We start from the raw sequence: 15,464 nt of genomic DNA on the forward strand, positions 1-15,464 counted from the left end.
TCTTGGAGGTGCTGATATTCAATGAAGAAAACAGGGAAATTTCTCTCTTTTCATATACACTGGAAGGAGCTTCCACTGGAGTTCTCAGTGCTGTTTCTAGGTGGTCACCACCTTCTCCGTCCCCAAGCCACACAAATTCTTGGCAGGCCAGGTTATTAGACATTTCAACGGGCTTCCAGTTCTCAGCTCTGAAAAAGTGACAGGGACTGTCCATGTGGTTGTTGTTTGTGCTTCCTTCCAGACGCAGTCTAATCCAAAATATCTTCATCTGGCTATTGCCAATAAAAATTTCTACTAGTAGGCATGCATGACTAAAATTTCCCTTTATTAAAATAATATCTTTTTCTTGATCATTACTTAGCTTCTAGAGATGACTTCATTCCAGGGAGGCCCATTAAAAATATTTTTAGGGAAGGAGACTTGGCACTTTGAAAATTTCTAAAAGACTGTAAAAATAATAACGAAGGTTCGTATTAGGCAATGGGACAGATATGCTGGCTGATAAAAATCGGCATTGACGGCTGAAGAGATGGCTTAGCGGTTAAGGCAGTTGCCCGCAAAGCCTAAGGACTCAGGTTTGACTCCCCAGTACCTGCATAAGCCAGATGCACATGGTGGTGCATGTGTCTGGAGTTTGTTTGCAGAGGCTAGTCGCCCTGGTATGCCTATTCTCATTTTCATTCTCTCTCTCTCTTTCATAAATAAACAAATATAAAATATTAAAATAGCAGCATTGAGATCAGGTATAGAAAAGTTTAAGGTTTTTGGAGAAATTCCTTTTATGAGTCACAGAACAGAATCTTAGAAGTGTGAGTGGTACCTCGTGGGGAATGTTGAGAGCTATGGCTCTCTGCTATCCTAGCTGAAGCTATGAGCTACACAGCGCAAGACACAGAGGCAATATGCAGCGGGCTCCAAGACGGGCTTTACCATTCTTAGTTGTGAGTTCTGAGTTAAAAAGCATTTAGCCTTCAGTGCATCTTGGTTTGTTTCTGCAGAGGCTCTTGTGAGTATGAAAGGAAATAATGAATTTAGTATGGTGCTTGGTGCATACTGAACCATGATGGTTATAAATCTTCTTATTGAAGCATTTAACACCAGTCTCTTCTGTACAACTCAAAACCAGCTGGAGCAGAACTAAGGATTAGTTGAATTTGGCCGGATAACTGTTTAGTGACAAGAGTAGTTAAGTTGCGTGAGATTTGTCTTAACATTTATTATGTTGTTGCAAGAAGAAACCAGGATTCATAAAAAGGTCGCATTATTTACTGAGTAAAGAACAGCGCTATATTTGGTTAGGAAGCTAATTCAGCATCAGGAGGTACGTACCTGCTTTTCTGTGTTGCCCATGCTAAAATGCTGGATCTATTAACAAACACGCCTACCTGAAGGAACTCTTCAGAGTTCAGACGGAGTCTGGGTGAAGAGAGAGGGTCTTGGTAATTATCTGGAATTATCATCCCAGAGTCTTCAAGGGGTGGGTGGTCCAATCACATCCGGGACATCCTATTTGGGAAGACTATGAATTCACTTGTGACATCTGTTCAGGTGACACACCTTCCTGAGAGACTAGCTCCTTGGAAGTCATGTCCATGGGTCACAGAGGACAGACTCAGGCTAGGGTGCTGGAAGACTGGTGGCCAGGCCAGGGTGAGAGAAAGGGACTGGCACCATGGGTAAAAGGGGACATAAAGCGTGTGAGACTAGAGAGTGGCAGAGTCTCAGCCTCAGTTTCCCTGAGGTGGAAAGAGAAAGGACAAAATGGCTGAGGTAGAAAGGGAAGCTTCTCCCAGGATCAACCAAGAACCCTGAGGGTTCAGACCCAAAGGATGACTCCTTACGTGTGTTGGCATTGGTATCCCGGTTTTAATTTTTGCACTTGCATCTTTTTTTTTTTTTAATTTTTTTTTTTTTTTATTTATTTGAGAGTGACAGACACAGAGAGAAGGACAGATAGAGGGAGAGAGAGAATGGGCGCGCCAGGGCTTCCAGCCTCTGCAAACGAACTTCAGACGCGTGTGCCCCCTTGTGCATCGGGCTAACGTGGGACCTGGGGAACCGAGCCTCGAACCGGGGTCCTTAGGCTTCACAGGCAAGCGTTTAACCGCTAAGCCATCTCTCCAGCCCTGCACTTGCATCTTAATCTTATATTTTCTTTGTCTTCATCAACAAAATAATTTTGACTCAGTATAGAAAACTATAGGGAAAGCTCGGTGTGGTGGCGCACACCTTTAAGCCCACTTGGGAGGCAGAGGTAGGAGGATTTCTGTTAGTTTGAGGCCAGCTTCAGATTACAGAGTGAATTCTGTGTCAATTTGGGATAGATCGAGACCCTACCTCAAAAAACCAAAACAACAACAACAAAAAACCAAAAGCCAAAACCCAAAACAACAATAACAACAAAACTCACCCCCAAAGCCAAAAAGTATAGAAAAGTTTCTTAAGACAAAATGTTCATAGTTTCACCAGGAAAAGACAGCCCCTCTCTGAAGATCAATAGTTTCCAATAGTTGTAGATAATAGCAATAATTGTTCTAATGCAGACATTTTTTTTTGTTTGAGATCAAGCATACATGGTTTTTCATATAGCTTGTCTTTTTTTTTTTTTTGCATGTGTGTGTTTATGTTTATATGTGTGAGTATGTGTTTGTGCATGCATGTGTGGGTATGTGGAGGCCAGAGAACAATCTCCGATGTTGTGGTAGTTTGAATAGACCGCTCCCAATATATTCAATGTTTTATTAGTTTGTAGTTTGCATCTGCAGCCACCTGGCTGGAGGTGGTGTCACTGGGCGGATCTTAAGGTGTGGTGGCAGGTTTCAGATTTCAATCTAAAGATATGCAAAGTGCACCTAGCTGGAGTTCCTGAAGTGTGCTGTGCTGTGTGGCTTTTGGCTTTTTGGATTGTGCTTCTGTGTCTGTGTCTGGTCCTGTGAAGGCAGGCCAGCTTCTTCTGCCATTTATGGAGCTTCCCCTGGATCTGTAAACTTCAATAAATCCCTTTCTCCATAACTGTGCTGGTCTGGAAGTTCATCTCAGTGAACCTGAAGCTGTCTGCTACAGACATTATCCTCAGATATGCTGTCCACCATTTTTTGTTTAAGTTTCCTTTATGCGTGCGTGCGTGCGTGCGTGCGTGTGTGTGTGTGTGTGTGTGTACATGCATACCACAGTGTGCATGTGGAAGTCAGAGGACACCCTCAGAGTGTTGGTCTCCTCTTTCCACTTTTTTTTTTTTCCTTTGAGTCAGGGTCTCTCTTGTTGTCTTTTTGCCACTGAAAAAGCTAGTCTATCTGTCCTGTGAGCCTCCGGATTCTCCTGGCTCTGCCTCCCTCTCTGGAATCTCACTGGGATAATAGACATGCGTGTCACTTTGCATGTGGATTTACTTGGTGCAGGGGATACAAGCTGGGGTCAGCGTGTTTGCAGAGTAACCACCTCTAACCACGGAGCTACCTCCCTTTGAGAGTCTCTTTATTGGCCTGGAGCTTACTGATTAGGCTAGACTGGATGGCCAATGGACTCCAGAGACCCACCTGTCTCTGCCTCCCCCGTGCTGGGATTACAGGCGTATCCTACCATGCCTGGCATTTACATGGGAGCTGAGGCTTGAATTCAGATCCTCATGCTTGTGACGCAAGCACTTCACCAAGTGATCTCTCCAGCACCACGGCTTGTCTTTCCAACATAACAATGTGTCACCGCGTTTCCCCGAAGCTTTTTTGTGGGTGTGTTTTCCACCGCTGCTTGATCGTCTGTTGTATTGCTAAGACATGCTTTACCCAACCATTTCATTACTGTTAGATGTCTAAGTGCTTTCAATTTTATTTTATTATTACTTTTTGCTGATCAGTAACATTAGCATAACTATTTTGTATGTAAATCCCTGCCTGTATTTCTGGTTGCTTGAAAGTGTCTCCTTCTCTCCCTTCCATCCTCTCTTCATTCATTCTTCACCCACACCCTGACTGCTTATTAGATACCAGGCACCCTGACAGATGCTATGGTTGAGAGACAGGAATTATCAGTTTAGACTTTTTTAAATTTAATTTTTATTTTCTTATGAGAGAGAGAGAGAGAGGGAGGGAGAGAGAATTCGTGTGCCAGGGCCTTTAGCCACTGCAATTGAACTCCATTTGCATGTGCTGCCTTGTGCACATGTGTCCCTTGTGCGTCTGGCTTACGTGGGTTCTGAGGAGTTGAACCTGGGTCCTTAGGCTTCACAGGCAAGCACCTGAACCACCAAGCCATCTCTCCAGCCCCAGTTTAGATTTTTGGTTCCAAGTCCAAAAAGCTTTCTTTTTTTTAAATTTTTTTAAAATTTATTTGAGAATGACAGACTGAGAGAGAAAGAGGCAGATAGAGACAGAGAGAGAGAGAGAATGGGCACACCAGGGACACCAGCCACTGCAGAGGAACTCCAGATGCGTGCGCCCCCTTGTGCATCTGGCTAATGTGGGTCCTGGGGAATCGAGCCTCGAACCGGGGTCCTTAGGCTTCTCGGGCAAGCGCTTAACTGCTAAGCCATCTCTCCAGCCCCGGAAAGCGTTCTCGTATGCATTCATGAAAGGATGGCAGTCATTCCTCAAGTTGACGGTAGGCTGAAGAAGCCATTGGGGCAGGAGTTCAGGATGTCAGGCTGTCTAGAAGGCAGCTCTGGATTTGCTCAGGCTTTTACAGAACCTGCCTCTTGACTTTGTCCCTCAGCTTTCAGATTCTGGGTGGAAGCTGTGATTGGATGTTTGGCAACAACTCATGTCTTTTGGCTGTAGGGGAGGGAATTTTGGGCTGACAAGGCTTTTGTAGGGGAAGGGGAAGCTCTGCCCCTCTCCAACTTCACTCACTAAGGAATCTTCCCCCCAAAGAAGGAAGGGCTATTTAGATTGTAGGGGGCTCCTTCTGCCACTCCTCATGGGCAAATGTCACCGCCTCAGGTCTCATCTGTCCCATGATTCATTGTTTGGTGGCAGAAACAGGAAAGTCAACAGAGACTCCTTGAAGGTCCGAGAGGATGGAGAGCGGACATAGAGGGAGCACGCAGATTTCAGAACAGAGAAGGAGGTGAGCAGGAGGAAGTGAGCAAAGGGAGGCGGGGAGTACAGGAGGAGGCCTCGGCGTGGAGGAGACTGAGAAGTGACCACTCCCTTCCTCAGACAGCTTCTGTGCTGGGGTGCTCAGACCAGGCACACAAGAGAACATCAGAGGTGACGTTGAGATTGGGGGACTCATCGGATGCAGGGCTGGACCTGAAAGCCTGGCATGTGCTTGGGAAGACTGTGAAAGGGAAGGGGAAGAGCAGAGGGGCCTCGGCAGAATTTAATGAGGAAAAAAAAAAAAGCCAGCCAAGAAGCCTTAGCATGAGCTACCATTTCCCAGCGGTGGCCTCTCTGGTTCTGGAGATCTGGCTGAGTTATGCTTGGAATGGTACTAGTTACTTTTTTGTTGCTGCGACCAAACACCTGACAAGAAGCAACTTAAGGAAGGAAGAGTTCATTTCGGCTTACAGTTTGAGGTCACAGTCCATGGTGGAGGGGAGGGCGTGGAGGCGGGGGCTTGTGGCAGCTGGGCACATTCCGCCCATACTGTGGCAGCCATGGAAGATGAGTGCCACTCCGGAGCTCCCTTCTCCGTTTATACTTTTTAGTTTTGGTTTTGTGAGGTAGGGTTTCACGCTGACCCAGTCTGACTGGGAATTCACTATGTAGTCGCAGGGTGCCCTTGAAAGCCTGGTGATCCTCCTACCTCTGCCTCCCAAGTGCTGGATTAAAGGCAAGTGGGCTGGAGAGATGATGGCTTAGCGGTTAAGCACTTGCCTGTGCAGCCTAAGAACCTCGATTCGAGGCTCAGTTCCCCAGGACCCACGTTAGCCAGATACACAAGGGGGCGCACGCGTCTGGAGTTCGTTTGCAGTGGCTGGAGGCCCTGTCCCACCCATTCTCTCTCTTTCTCTCTCTGTGTGTCTGGGGAGGGGGGGATGGGTGAACCAGGGCATCCTGTTGCTGCAAATGAATTCTAGACACATGCAGCTCTTTGTGCATCTGGTTTTAAGTGGGTTCTGGGGAATCAAGTCCCAGGCTTTACATGCCAAGTGCCTTTGAATACTGAGCAAGCTCTTCAGCTCCCTTTGCCCTTTTTATACAGTCCTAGCCTCCAGGCCATGGAATGATTTAGCCTATAGTTAAGGTGGGTCTACCCACTTCAGAACCTAATGAAGATAATTCATCACAGAGACTGACCTAATCCACACACCCCCCAGGCATGCCCAGAGGGTAGTTTCCTAGATAATTCTAGGTCTTTTCATGTTCACAGTCAACATAATGAATCAAAGGGAGGCATGTGGAGGGCCTGGGGCATCTAAGGAATAGCTGGGGTGAAGCCCACTCTTCTTGAGTGGATTTGAACTTCGGGCTGTTCCCTGCACTCCCTCTTTGCCCACCCTGCCCACATTGGGTCTTTGTCACCTTTGTGGCAGCCACTCTGATCTGGAGTAGTGTGCCATCAACAGCAGCCAAAGCCCCACTTCCTGCCTCCATCATGAGCAAGGTGCTGGGGAGATCCCCCCAACATCCCGGCAAACTGGGCGGAAGGCAAAACTGTCTCACCACCTCCTCGTTTGGATTTCTTCTTGGCTGCGTTCGTGCCAGTTTATCTCACTGCATACCCCCACAGTACTGGGTGTACCAGCCCTGGAACTGCTGGTATTTATTGCTGTGCTGAAGAGGCCCATTGCACAAGTCCTCCTGAGAGAGGATATTGTCTTTCTCCCTTTCGCATCTCTACCCCTGAGGAGCTGCAGACCTGAGGAACGGGTCTCCCCTTCCCATCCGCCATGAATCACACTCCTTGCAGCTCAAAAGTGCTAAGGTGTTGGGGGTTTTTGGGATTCTCTGGGGGAAACAGATCTCATGGGATTTGTAGAGAAAACACACACACACACACACACACACACACACACACACACACACACACACAAATCAATGTGGCTTAAAGCATCTAACATCTGTAGACTACGCCAGCAGATTGGAGGTTCAGGGAAGAGCTCAAGTTCAACTCCACTCCAAAGACTTTTTGCTTCATAATTTCTTCTTGCTTAGAGAGGTCATTCTTTGCTGAATTCAGACCTTCCCTATATAGGCCCATTTGCTTTCCTTGAATTTGGCAATTTATAAGTAAACCCCAGGCCTGAGGAAATGGCTCAGTGGATGAGGTTCTTCATGCTTCGAGGACAGGAGTTTGGATGCCCAGAACCCACGTCAACGTTGGCCAGGCATAGTGACCGACCTCTAGTCCTTCTAGCAATTTGGGGACAGAGACATGGCATCCCCAGGGCAAGCTGGCTAGCTAGATTAGCTGAATTGGTGAGGCACGGGTTCGAGTGAGAGTCTGCTCCAGCAAATAAAGAGGAGAGTGATTGAGGAAGATTCTAGTGTCAACCTCTAGTCTCCGCATGCACACGCATGTGTACATGAACCCACAACATACGTGTGCCTACATGCATAAGCACATGCATGCATACCACACACATACATATTCTGAAATTAAAAGTAAATTTCACCCACAAAACACCTTCATGGAAACATCCAGCATCTTAGTGGACAACCTGTCTGGGTGCTATGACCCTGCCAAGTTGACATGAAGTTAATCATCCCAGACCTCTCCACTTGGCAGGTAGGGAAATGGAGTCTGGGGAGCCTTAATGACCCCCATGGAGCTGTGTGGCCATTCAGTGGGGTGGGAGATGGAGACGGAGGTCTTCTGGCTGCTGCCCCTTGTTCTCTGTACTCTCTTGTCCACTGAGAAGCTCCCCAGAGACAGAGACCCAACCAACCCAGGCAGGTGGATCCTACCACAGCACTCTTCAGATGCATGAGGCTGACTTTATATATATATATTTACTTATTTATTTATGAGAGAGATAGAATGGATGCACCAGGGCCTCCAGCCACTGCAAATGAAATCCAGGTGCATGCACTACCTTGAGCATCTGGCTTAAGTGGGTTCTGGGGAATTGAACCTGGGTCCTTAGGCGTCGCAGGCAGTCACCTTAAATTGCTAAGCCATCTCTCCAGCCCAAGACTGCCTTCTTTTTTTTTTTTTGAGGCATGCCCAACAAATTGGCTTTTTATTTTATTATTATTTTAGAGAGAGAGAGAGAGGAAGAAAGGGGGAAAAGAGAGAAAGAGACAGAGAGAGAGAGAGAGAGATAATGGGTACGCCAGGGGCTTTTAGCCACTGTGGACAAACTCCAGATATGGGCGACCCCTTGTGCAACATTGCTTGCTTGTCACTGTGTGTCTGGCTACATGGGACTTGGAGATTCGAACATGCATTCTTAGACTTCACAGGCAAGCACATTAATTGCAACACCATCTCTCCACCCCCACCTTTTTAAGGAGTTATTTCTTTTTAAATTTCTTTTTATTTTTACTTTAATTTTTTTAATTAAAAATTTTATCGACAACTTCTGTACTTATAGACAATAAACCATGGCATTTCCCACCCCTCCCCCATTTTCCCCTTCACAACTCTGCTCTCCATCATTTCCTCTCCCTTCTTCCCTCCCTTCATTAGTCTCTCTTTTATTTTGATGTCATCCTCTTTTTCTCCTATTATGAGGGCCTTGTGAAGGTATTGCTAGGCATTGCAAGATCATGGATATTGAGGCCAATTTCTGTCCGGACAGTTGTATGTAAGGAGTGGTACCCTTCCTTTGGCTCTTACATAATTCCGCCACCTCTTCCACAATGGACCCTGAGCCTTGGCGGATGTGATAGAGATGTTTCGGTGCTGAGCTCTCCTCTGTCACTTCTCAGCACTATGTTGCCTTTTGGGTCATCCCAGCAGTCTCCGCCATCTGAAAAGAGAAGCTTCTCTAACCGAAAGTGAGAGTAGCATTAATATATGAATATGAACATTAAGTGTAGTGCTTTCAGGGCAGAATAATATATGTTTTTAGCCAGACAAGAACAGGCTTAATACTGCTAAGGCTCATGACTTTCCCTGCCATAGGCTTTTGATTATGTTTTCAGTACCAGGTATGTATTCCCTCCCATAGGACAGGCCTCCAGTCCAATTAGAGAGCAGTTGGTTTCCCCCAGAGCAGACATGCCACTATTGCATCCATTTGGTCATTTGGCCTGTTTGGCCAAACTTGAGGCTTCCAGTGTCCATTGTTTTCACCACTGATGACTTCTGTCTCCCATAGGGCTGCATGCAGTGCTGCTTTTTCCAGCTTACAGTTGGCTGGTCTACACAGAGAAGGTTTACAGCTCAGCACCAGCCTGATATTTCAGTGATCTTGTTGCCCATGCATGTGAAGTCTTCAGTGATCTGTTATTCATGGGAAACCAAGGGCAGAGTGGAATGCCCAGGCCTCTCCCAGAATGCTGTTCACATAACACATGAGATGTGTTAGGGTGTAGGATTGACCAAGAAAGCTGCAGATGTGGTGGTCTTTCTAGAAGAATCTCTGAGGAGCATTTTGTGAGTGGTTGGCTTATTTTGTTGGGGTCCTCTGTACAAAAGAACTTTATAGAAAATAACCTAAGGACTTGACTTTACCATGTATAACAAGGTTCATATAATAACCCTTAAAATACTCTTTTGGAGTTGGAGAGATGGCTCAGCAGTTAAGGTACTTATCCATAAAGCCTAATGACCTGAGCTTAATTACCCAGTAACCGTGGAAAACCAGATGCACAAAGTGGTGCATGCATCTGTAGCTCATTTGCTGTGGCTCAAGGACCTGGTGGTGTGCCCATTCTCTTTCTCTCTCTGTTGGGCTTGGTGGCACATGCCTTTAATCTCAGCACTCAGGAGGCAGAGGCGGGAGGATCACTGAGAGTTGGAGACCAGCCTGAGACTACAGAGTGAATTCTAGGCCGGCCTGGGATAGAGTGAGACCCTACCTTGAACATTGAACACCTCCCTGCCCCACAGAAATGCTCTTTTGTGGGTGTAGTGTGGTTTCATGCTACAGGTCATGGAAGGAGTGATGGGAGAGTGGAGTGAATGGTAACAATAGATGACACTATTGAGTCATTGAATCCAGAGGCCTAACGGACAGGGCTTAGACAGTCAGTCATGCACACTCTTGGGAACCCTGAGGTAGTTCCTGAACTCCAGGCTTCTCAAGAGTCCAGAACCACTCTTCATTTCTGCTTCTTTCCCTTTATCTTTTACTACCTGCCTTCATACTTGCCACTTCATGGTCTTGCTCCTGTCAGGACTAGGGTTACAGGCGTGCCTAGCTTTTTATGTGGGTGCTGGGCATTGAACTCAGGTCTTCCTGCTTGTATGCTGAGTGCTCTTACCTGCTGAGCCACTGCCCAGCCCCAGACTGCAGCTAGGTTTTATTGGCTATTTATATGTACCTAGCACCTTTGTTATGTATTTTGTGTGAATTTTTTTCTTTTCTCTTTTTCTTCCTTCCTTCCCTCCTCCTCCTCCTCCTCCTCTTCCTCCTTCTTCTTCTTTTTTCTCTAGCCCAAGCTGACCTGGAATTCACTATGTAGTCTCAGGGTGGCCTCGAACTCACGATGATCCTCCTACCTCTGCCTCCCGAGAGCTGGGATTAAACGTGGGCACCACCATGCCTGGCTTGCATGAATTTTCTCCAGGAGGCAGAGGCTACTGTTGCCACACTACATAGGATGAGAAGACTAAGGTTAATGAGGCTGAGAATCCTGGATGAGACCAGTCAGTGGTGGAGATGGGGTTGGTAGTTGGATGTGTCTCTTGCATTGGCCCATGTTGACAATCAGCAGAGCTTGTGGATCCTCTGAAATATATCCTTTCTTGGGTGAAAATTGCACAGGCCATGATTCCCAGGATTTCTTGAGTCTTATCAGTTGGCTTGTCCAAAAAAAAAAAAAAAAAAGACGAAGAAGAAAACACCCAGAAGCTTATTTGGACATCCATATTAAAAAAGTCAAAAAGTTCAAATTCCCCAAGGACTTTCATATCTTTATGGACATTAAAAAATGAAGTTAAATAGCAGAGGAGATAAGCATAGGCATTTAGAATACTTTTTGATGGGCGTATCCTCTCATTTTTTTGGGTCTATGATCTTTCAAGCCATAGCATTCTGACCTAGTTTTCAGGGCCAAGTATGAAGTCCCTCCCTCTGAGTGGGCCTCAGCCAATCAGAGACAGTTTGCTACCTTCATAGCCTGCATGCCACTATTGTACAGGTGTGTACATTTATCATCTCTATCTATCTATCTATCTATCTATCTATCTATCTATCTATCTATCTATCCATCCATCCATCCATCCATCCATCCATCCATCCATCCATCCATCCATCCATCATCCATTGCTTTGTATCTATCTCCTATTGATTCAGTATTTTTAGGCGGCACTGATTAATACCAGGACACTCAGTCAAGCATAGTGCATTTCACTAATCAATTTCTTACTACTTACACTTTCCTAGAAGCTTATTTTACTTCTTTAAAAAAAATACTTTGTTTATTTGTGTGTGTGTGTGAGAGAGAGAGAGAGGATGGGCATGTCAGGACCTCCAGCCACAGCAAATGAACTCCAAACACATGTGCCACCTTGTGCATCTGGCATACGTGAGTTCTGGAGAATGCAATCTGGGTCCTTAGGTTTCTCAGGCGAGTGCCTTAACTGCTAAGCCATCTCTCGAGCCCCCTTATTTCATTTCTTCTGTCCTTCCAGCTCTTTCTTCCCTTATGCTCAGTCTCATTGAGAAGGTAGAAAAGTCAGAAGAGAACTTCCTTTGGTTTCTACTACCAAGTCCACAGCCTTCCCTGTGAACGTTCCTGCGCTCTTGCCTTCCCCCCTCGTCCACCTTGCCCTGTGGCTCCTGTCCAGTCTGCACCTGTGTGCTGAGCAACCTCATCTCCTCATCCTAGTCTGATGTGAGGGAAACAGCCCTTGCTGCACTTTCCTGCTGCCAATAACTGAGCTGTTCTGCCATGCTTCCCTGTCGTGATGGACATATCCCTCTGACACCACGAGCCAACGTCAATCCTTTCTCCCTTGTGTTGTTTTTGTTAGGTATTGTGGTCACAGTGACACACAGGTAACTGATACAGCTTGGACTGTGGTAAAAATTTTGGGTCTTGAAGGCAGACAGAACTGGACTTTTTTTTTTTTATGTCATTCTACCTTTATCACGGTGTGATCTTAGGTAACGTGTTTAACATCTGCTACTCAAGACTGCACATGCAAGGCGCTCAGCCTTATGCCTGGCTTGACTAAACCTTGGAGCGACCTTGACTAAGAGTTTAAACACGTTGCTAAGCAAAAGCTCCGATGTCTTTTATTGATTATTTTTTTCCTTCTAGCAAAACTTCCCAGTTCTTGCCAAGCCTGGTGGCGTATGTGTGTATTCCTAGCGCTCTGCAGGCAGAAACAGGAGATCTGGAGCTCAAGGTTATCTTTAGCTATATCTGTAAGTTTGAGCCCAGACTGGGCTACTTAATAGCCTGTCTCAAAAAAAAAAAAAAAAAAAAAAAAGAGAAATAAAAAGAAAAAAGAAAAAAAAAAGCAAAAAGCAAAACTGCAACATGAGATCTGGAGCTGAGCATGGTGGTGCACGCCTTTTAATCCCAGCTCTCAGGAGGCCGAGGTAGAAGGGTCCCTGTGAGTTCGAGGCCACCCTTAGACTACAAAGTGAATTCCAGGTCAGCATGGGCTGAAGAGAGACTTTATCTTTTTTTGTTGTTGTTGTTTATTTTTATTTATTTATTTGAGAGAGACAGACACAGACAGAAAGAAACAGACAGAGAGAGAAAGAGAGAGAGAGAGAATGGGCGCATCAGGGCCTCTAGACACTGCAAACGAACCCCAGTTGCATGCGCCCCCTTATGCATCTGGCTTACGTGGGTCCTGGGGAATCGAGCCTTGAACCGGGATCCTTAGGCTTCATAGGCAAGCACTTAACCACTAAGCCATCTCTCCAGCCCCGAGAGACTGTAGCTTAAAAAAGCAAAACAAACAAACAAAAAGAAAAAGAAATGAAAATCTTCTCAGTTCTGTGTCCTTTCCTTCATATACCATATCAGTTTTATTCATTCAATTGTTTATAAGATTTAATTGATACCTGTCAATGATCTAGCTTCAACCTTATGTGCTAGCTGTAACACAATGAACAAGACACAGGCCCTGCAAGAAAGACAGAAGGACATAGTTGGTCTAATGGGGACCAGACCCACAAATGTGCATGTGTGTGTGTGTGTATTAGCATCTATGTCCATGTGATAAATGCTGTGATGGAGGCATGCTCACAGGACATTTTGTCTGGAGAAGTGGGGATCACGGAAACTTTCCTAGAGGACTCAGGCTTAAAAGACGTCAGGGTGGACTGAGTGGTGGATTCAGGGAGGTGGACCACAGGCCTGGGACTTCAGAAGTTAGGAGCTACTGAAGCAGACTGGGGCGGCTGTGCTGTGCACTTTGAGGCAGGCTGTTAAGGCAAGAGGTGAGGCTGCAAGGGCAGAAGAGGCCAGATGGCATCAGACCTGCCCATCGAGCCTCAGAGCCCGCCAGCACACCGCAGACCGAGGGCCAGCAGGTCATCCAAACTGAAGAAGCAGTGGGTGAAGCCGGAAGTCACCTGGGCTCCCAACTCACTGGCCCCCCTTGTGGGCATGCCAGATCAGAGCTGCCCATTCCTCCAGTTAATGAACAAACTGGACAGCCAATGTTTGTGTGAAATGTTCTGCTTTTAAAGTTGGCAGTGGATTTAAAACAGGTATCCTGTGTAGGCCAAACAAAATATATCTTTTGGCCAGATACAGTGTACATAATTGGAGGAAGAGAATTCTGCAAAACAGGCAAAGATGCTGTGTTCAGACAGGTAGAAAGAGAGCTAGGAGATTTCAGTGTCATGAGGACTGAGGGATAGAGAGGTTCTAGAAGGAGACAATGGGTAAGAGTCCAACATGGGAGAGAGGTTAAGACAAGGCTGAAGGATGGCCAGCAGCTCTCATGTTTAGGAGGCCACTGGGAATTGTGGGGAGGCCACCTTTGTAAGGGTTTGGTACATGTAGAGTCCAGATTATGGTCATGTTTAGGGGTAAATAATTGTCAAGGTAGTGAAGACATAAAACTTCTGTATCAGGATTTCTTTTGACTACAAGTAGTGGAAAACTCAATTTTTTTTTTGTTGTTATTTTACTTATTTATTTGAGAGCAACAGACAGAGAGAGAAAGAGGCAGAGAGAGAGAGAGAGAATGGGTGCGCCAGGGTCTCAGGCCACTGCAAACATACTCCAGATGTGTGCGCCCCCTTGTGCATCTGGCCAACGTGGGTCCTTGGGAACTGAGCCTTGAACCGGGGTCCTTAGGCTTCACAGGCAAGCGTTTAACTGCTAAGCCATCTCTCTAGCGTGGAAAACTCAATTTTAAATGTCTTTACAATAAGAATCCTGGCTGGGCGTGGTGGCACATGCCTTTAATCCCAGCACTTCGGAGGCAGAGGTAGGAGGATCACTGTGAGTTCAAGGTCACCTTAGACTACATAGTGAATTCCAGGTCAGTCTGGACTAGAGCAAAATATTACCTTAAAAAACAAAAGAATCCTCACGTAGCAAAAGTCTTGAAATAAGAAAATTTCACATATGTCATCATAGACCTTTGGCTCTGCCACTCTGTATGTTGCTCAATCTGTCTGCCAGCCAGGCCCCCCCAAAATAGACATCAGTTCCAAAGAACACATGCATCCATAGCAATGGCAGAGGCAGAAATGCACTGGGTAACCCTGGTCTTTCAAAGAACTAAAAGATTTTTCTACAAGACATTCCCTTCTCAGCAGGCTTCTCCTTATTAGCTAGATTGCATCAAATGTCCACTGTAAACTCAGCCTGCAAAGGGAGTGAGGCTCTCACGCCCTGCCTGGACCAGCTTGACTCGGCTGCTGGAGCTGGGCTTGGGCCTGGCTTCCTGTAGCACATATATGAGGGGCCCTGGAAACTGGGTACCATGAGGAGAGGAAGGGGTCCTGGCTGCTTGTACACAGGTCTTATCAAGTAGATACTGAGAGGAGACATGCTATTTTCTTTCTTATTTTTTCTATTCTTTTCTTCTTTTTATTTCCCTTTCCTCTTTCTTTTTTTCTTTCCTTCTTTCCTTCTTCCTTCTTTCCTTCCTTCCTTCCTTCCTTCCTTCCTTCCTTCCTTCCTTCCTTCGTTTCTTCTTCTTTCTTTCTTTCTTTCTTTCTTTCTTTCTTTCTTTCTTTCTTTCTTTCTCAAGCAACAGTTTATTTAAAGTAAGACTAAGAGGCAAACACAGACTCATTGTGAGAGGAGAAAACCTGAAATCTAGATTCCCCTTCTTCCTTCCCTCCCTCCCTTCATTCCCTCCTTCCTTCCTTATTTCCTTTTTATTTTTATTTTTTTTGTGGTTGGGTCTTGCTCTAGCTAAGGCTGGTCTTGAACTCATGGCTAATCCTCCTACCTCAGCCTCCTTAGCGCTGGGATTTTAGGCACCAG

This window comes from Jaculus jaculus, chromosome 2, assembly GCF_020740685.1.
Source record: "Jaculus jaculus isolate mJacJac1 chromosome 2, mJacJac1.mat.Y.cur, whole genome shotgun sequence".
Lineage (NCBI taxonomy): Eukaryota > Metazoa > Chordata > Mammalia > Rodentia > Dipodidae > Jaculus > Jaculus jaculus.